This window comes from Rutidosis leptorrhynchoides, chromosome 3 (assembly GCF_046630445.1).
Source record: "Rutidosis leptorrhynchoides isolate AG116_Rl617_1_P2 chromosome 3, CSIRO_AGI_Rlap_v1, whole genome shotgun sequence".
Taxonomy (NCBI): domain Eukaryota; kingdom Viridiplantae; phylum Streptophyta; class Magnoliopsida; order Asterales; family Asteraceae; genus Rutidosis; species Rutidosis leptorrhynchoides.
In genome coordinates, this window is record NC_092335.1 from 639,508,768 (window position 1) to 639,514,767 (window position 6,000).

The following is a 6,000-nucleotide window of genomic DNA, read 5'->3' on the forward strand; positions in this document are numbered from 1 at the left end:
AGGGAACAGACACCCTAATTGACGCGAATCCTAAAGATAGATCTATTGGGCCTAACAAACCCCATCCAAAGTACCGGATGCTTTAGTACTTCGAAATTTATATCATATCCGAAGGGTGTCCCGGAATGATGGGGATATTCTTATATATATGCATCTTGTTAATGTCGGTTACCAGGTGTTCACCATATGAATGATTTTTATCTCTATGTATGGGATGTGTATTGAAATATGAAATCTTGTGGTCTATTGTTACGATTTGATATATATAGGTTAAACCTATAACTCACCAACATTTTTGTTGACGTTTAAAGCATGTTTATTCTCAGGTGAATACTAAGAGCTTCCGCTGTTGCATACTAAAATAAGGACAAGATTTGGAGTCCATGTTTGTATGATATTGTGTAAAAACTTCATTCAAGAAACTGATTTCGATGTAACATATTTGTATTGTAAACCATTATGTAATGGTCGTGTGTAAACAGGATATTTTAGATTATCATTATTTGATAATCTACGTAAAGCTTTTTAAACCTTTATTTATGAAATAAAGGTTATGGTTTGTTTTAAAAATGAATGCAGTCTTTGAAAAACGTCTCATATAGAGGTCAAAACCTCGCAACGAAATCAATTAATATGGAACGTTTTTAATCAATAAAAACGGGACATTTCACGTTAAGGGTAGACAACCGAATATTTTAGAAGATCTACCAGAGGATATGATTGAGGAAATCTTGTCTAGAGTCTGTCAGAATTCATCAGCACAATTAATTTTGGCAAAATTAACTTGTCAAACATTTGAAAGACTTTCCAGAAATGCCTTAGTTTATAAAAGGCTTTCATTTGATAGGTGGGGTATATCACATTGGATAGACCGTAAGTTACGCCGTGTTTTCTTTAAAGCATTAAATGCGGGGAACCCAAATGCAATTTTACGCTACGGGTTAAGAACCTATTTTGACTCAACATATCCCAACATAGGATTTCGTGAATTAGAAAGAGCTTCTAACATGCAACATAAAGAAGCATGTTATGCTTACGGGTTAGTGATGTTCGCTTCTTACCAAAGTGAGAAAAAGAACATCGGATTGCAACTTTTAAATAAAACCTTCCCACAAGTGATGAATTCAGTAGTTGGGGTGAGAAACAAGGTTTTTAGATTATTACGGGGCTGTTGGACATTACGAAACCCTCATCCTTTTGACGACATTACAACATGCTGCCTAGCCAATGGTCCTAACGGTTATTTTCCACAAGTCCAAGGATGGGAAGTCGTCTTAGTAAAACCAGAATGCAAGACTTGTTTCTGGACTTATGAATTACGTGTCTTTATTTCCTTTGCTGAACAACTTGTGTATTAACTAGATTTATCTTCAAAACTGTCCTGTATCATAGTGTACTATATTTCACGTTATATGTAATATAGCGAAGTTGTAAGTTTGAAGAATATTTGTATGTGATATATTATTATAATCAGTTTTTCATATGGAATTGTAGTAGTTGAATTGCATATTAGCTACTAAGTATGAACTTAACAGGTAGGTAGTACCCGAATTTAAACTTATAAAACGCTAATATTAAGAAAAAGCTTTTATAAATGAGTTCATATTATGCTACGAAATACTATTGACTACTTTTAATATTCTGTATGATTAACTCGATTCAGTTTAGCTATTTTGAAAGAAATGGCACCGACTACTCGACACACCATGAATATGAGCGAAGAGGAATTTCGTACCTTTCTTGCTGCAAACATAGCCGCAGTACAGGCTGCGCTACATATCAACAATAACTCTGAGTCTAGCAATGCAGCTAACGGCGCAAGAAATCGTGTAGGATGCTCCTACAAAGAATTCACTGCCTGCAAACCTTTGGAATTTGATGGAACCGAAGGACCAATTGGATTGAAACGGTGGACCGAGAAACTCGAATCGGTGTTTTCCATAAGTAAGTGTACTGAAGAGGAAAAAGTTAAGTACGCTACGCATACCTTCACAGGTACTGCGTTAACGTGGTGGAACACCTATCTTGAACAGGTAGGACAAAATGCTGCTTACGCACTTGATAATGCTAAAAACGAACATATATTTCATAGCATTATTCCTCAAGAAATACAAGCTTTTAGTTGCAATTGTTCTATTTAAAAGTGATATTCGTTTAAATAATAAAAGGTGAAGACAAAAGACAGATTCGACGAATTGAAGATGCAAACGACCAAAAAGCTCAAAAGTACAAAATACACTCAAAGAGGTTCCAATTATTGATAAGAAACGTCTCGAAATTACAAGAATACAAGATTCAAAACGCAAAGTACAAGATATTAAATTGTACGCAAGGACGTTCGAAAATCCGGAACTGGGACCAGAGTCAACTCTCAACGCTCGACGCAACGGACTAAAAATTACAAGTCAACTATGCACATAAATATAATATAATATTTAAATAATTCTTATAATTATTTATATATTATAATAAATAATAAAAATCCGTCGGCAAGAAAGACTCCAAAGTTTGTGAGCTATAATTTCAAACTCCGCGACTCGCGGAGTTTGAAGGCAAAAAATGCCGCGAGTCGCGGAGCCCCAATTTCTGAAACTCCCTATAAAGCCAACCGAATTCTGATCATTTTTCATCATCAATATATCCATCTCTCTATCTATATACGTAAAATATATATATATATATATATATATATATATATATATATATATATATATATATATATATATATATATATATATATATATATATATATATATATATAATTTATATTTTAATTTTAATTTTAATTTTAATCCTAATAATAAGGGTATGTTAGCGAATGTTGTAAGGGTGTAAGTCGAAATTCTGTCCGTGTAACGCTACGCTATTTTTAATCATTGTAAGTTATGTTCAACCTTTTTAATTTAATGTCTCGTAGCTAAGTTATTATTATGCTTATTTAATCCGAAGTAATCATGATGTTGGGCTAATTACTAAAATTGGGTAATTGGGCTTTGTACCATAATTGGAGTTTGGACAAAAGAACGACACTTGTGGAAATTAGACTATGGGCTATTAATGGGCTTTATACTTGTTTAACTAAATGATAGTTTGTTAATGTTAATATAAAGATTTACAATTGGGCGTCCCTATAAATTACCATATACACTCAATAGGACACGATGGGCGGGGTATTTATATGTACGAATAATCGTTCATTTAACCGGACACGGGAATGGATTAATAGCCACTAGAATAATTAAAACAGGGGTGAAATTATGTACAAGGACACTTGGTATAATTGATAACAAAATATTAAAACCTTGGATTACACTCAGTCGACATCCTGGTGTAATTATTAAACAAAGTATTAAAATCTTGTTACAGTTTAAGTCCCCAATTAGTTGGAATATTTAACTTCGGGTATAAGGATAATTTGACGAGGATACTCGCACTGTATATTTATGACTGATGGACTGTTATGGACAAAAACCAGACGGACATATTAAATAATCCAGGACAAAGGACAATTAACCCATGGGCATAAAACTAAAATCAACACGTCAAACATCATGATTACGGAAGTTTAAATAAGTATAATTCTTTTATTTCATATTTAATTTCCTTTATTTTATATTTAATTGCACTTCTAATTATCGCATTTTTATTGTTATTGTATTTAATTGCACTTTTAATTATCGTACTTTTTAATTATCGCAATTTTATTTTATCGCACTTTTATTATTCGCAATTTCATTATCGTTATTTACTTTACGCTTTAATTTAAGTCTTGTATTTATTTTTAATATTTTACATTTTGGTTTTAACTGCGACTAAAATTTTAAAATCGACAAACCGGTCATTAAACGGTAAAAACCCCCCTTTATACTAATAATATTACTTATATATATATTTGTATTTTTATAAAAGTAAACTAATATAGCGTTAAGCTTTGTTTAAAGATTTCCCTGTGGAACGAACTGGACTTACTAAAAACTACACTACTGTACGATTAGGTACACTGCCTATAAGTGTTGTAGCAAGGTTTAAGTATATCCATTCTCTAAATAAATAAATATCTTGTGTAAAATTGTATCGTATTTAATAGTATTTTCTTGTAAAAATTAATAGTATTTTATATACACCTCGCGAAACATCAAGTTATTTTTGGCGCCGCTGCCAGGGACTTCTTAAACGCCGGAGGCGCAACGCTAATATAAAAAAAAAGATTTTTAGTTTACTTTTATTAAAATTCGTTTTTATAAAAATACGTTTTAAATATTCGAAAATATAAAAAGAAAAACAAAAATATAAGTATTTTTAAGATTTTGTTAAATATTTAAGTTTTATAAAGTTTCTTTATTTTTATATAAGTTTTATTTAAGTATTTTGTTTTTATTTAAAACATAAAAAAATTAAAAAAAACCGAAAAAAAAAATTTAATATATATAAATCTATTTTTAAGATATTTTTAAATTTATAAAGTGGTTCTATTTTTATTTAAGTTTTTAAATATAAGTTTTTATTATATAAATATATAGATTTTAAAACAGAAAAATATAAAAACAGAAAATTAAATTCTAAAAAAAAAAAGCATCAATTAAAAAACTGTACCAAAGTTGAATTTTGGAACCTCGCGAATCGCGGGGTTTGCTGTTTCGAATACCGCGACTCGCGGAGTTTCTCTGACACGGGTACACAGAACCCTAATCAAGCATTAATTACGGGTAATTATTATAATTATTATTATAAAACCCTAATTAGGTTTTAATTAATTATTTATTTTAGTTTTTATTATTATTTTGTTTAATTAGTTTAATTAAAATATAAAATTAATAGTTTTAATAAATAAATAATATAAAAATAATATTTTTATAAAAATTGTACTTTTTACAACTTTTTGTATATTTTTATATTTTGTCCCTTTTTAGTCATTTTAGCATAATATTTGTATTTTTCGCTCATATTTAGTTTTAAACTTAGTTTTTGCCATAGTTATTTTTACTTCTAGATTTTTAGGCTTTGCCGTAGAATTCCTTAAGTGCTTTTTCTTTAGACTAAGATTTAAGTACTTTAGAATTTTGCGACGCCTTTTTAAGTTTTAGTTTCTTTTTAAGTTATTTCCATTTGGGATTTAGTTTTTCCTGTAAGCTTTAATATTTTTCGACGACTTTTACCTATGTATCAATTATCATTCTAATTAGTAATCTCAATTTGCGATTATAATTTTAAGTTAGTTGTAGTAATAAGGTTAGGTTAGTCAAGTGTTTTTAAGTTTTATAAGTTTCTTTTATTTTTCCGTCACCTTTTATTTTTCAACCATTTTTCTTTTTCGACCTTTTTCGACGAACTTCTTTTTCTTTCTTATTTCTCGCCATTCTAGTTTTTAGGACATAGATTTTTATTCTACTTCTTATCTAAATTTCTTAAAATTACGAAAATTTATTTTAAGTGGTTAAATTAATAGACATCAAAATTTTCTGGTTCGTAGTAATAGTTGGATTTGTACGTGGACCGGGTTATTGGAGCCAAACAGTCCTCAATTATATTGAGACCAAACGAATCCTGCCCCTCTGCTGCATCTTTTGGCTATTCGAAACGTGGGCAAAATCAGAAAAGTCTAATGATTGAATAACTTATTATAATTTTTCTTTCCTTTTAAAAACTAATAGGATATTCAGTGAATGCACCGAGCAAGACGTTCACCACCTTTTGTACGTTCACCACCTGTAACTAGATCAAGACATTTAGCAAATATTACTGCCGTTGATTTTTCTTTAGAATCGTCATCCAGTCGACCAAGTACTCCAGTTCAAATTTCTGATAATCCATTTTTTGAACCCGACCTCACAATTGAGAATCCGGAGAATATTCAGGGACGATTCATAGATCCTGAACCATTAAATTTTCCTCCGGAACCACCAATCATTCAAACAGAGATTGTTGAGGAACGAACCATTAAATCAGAATCCTCTACTGATTCCGATTCAACAAATTCAATTATGGAGAATCTGGAACCTT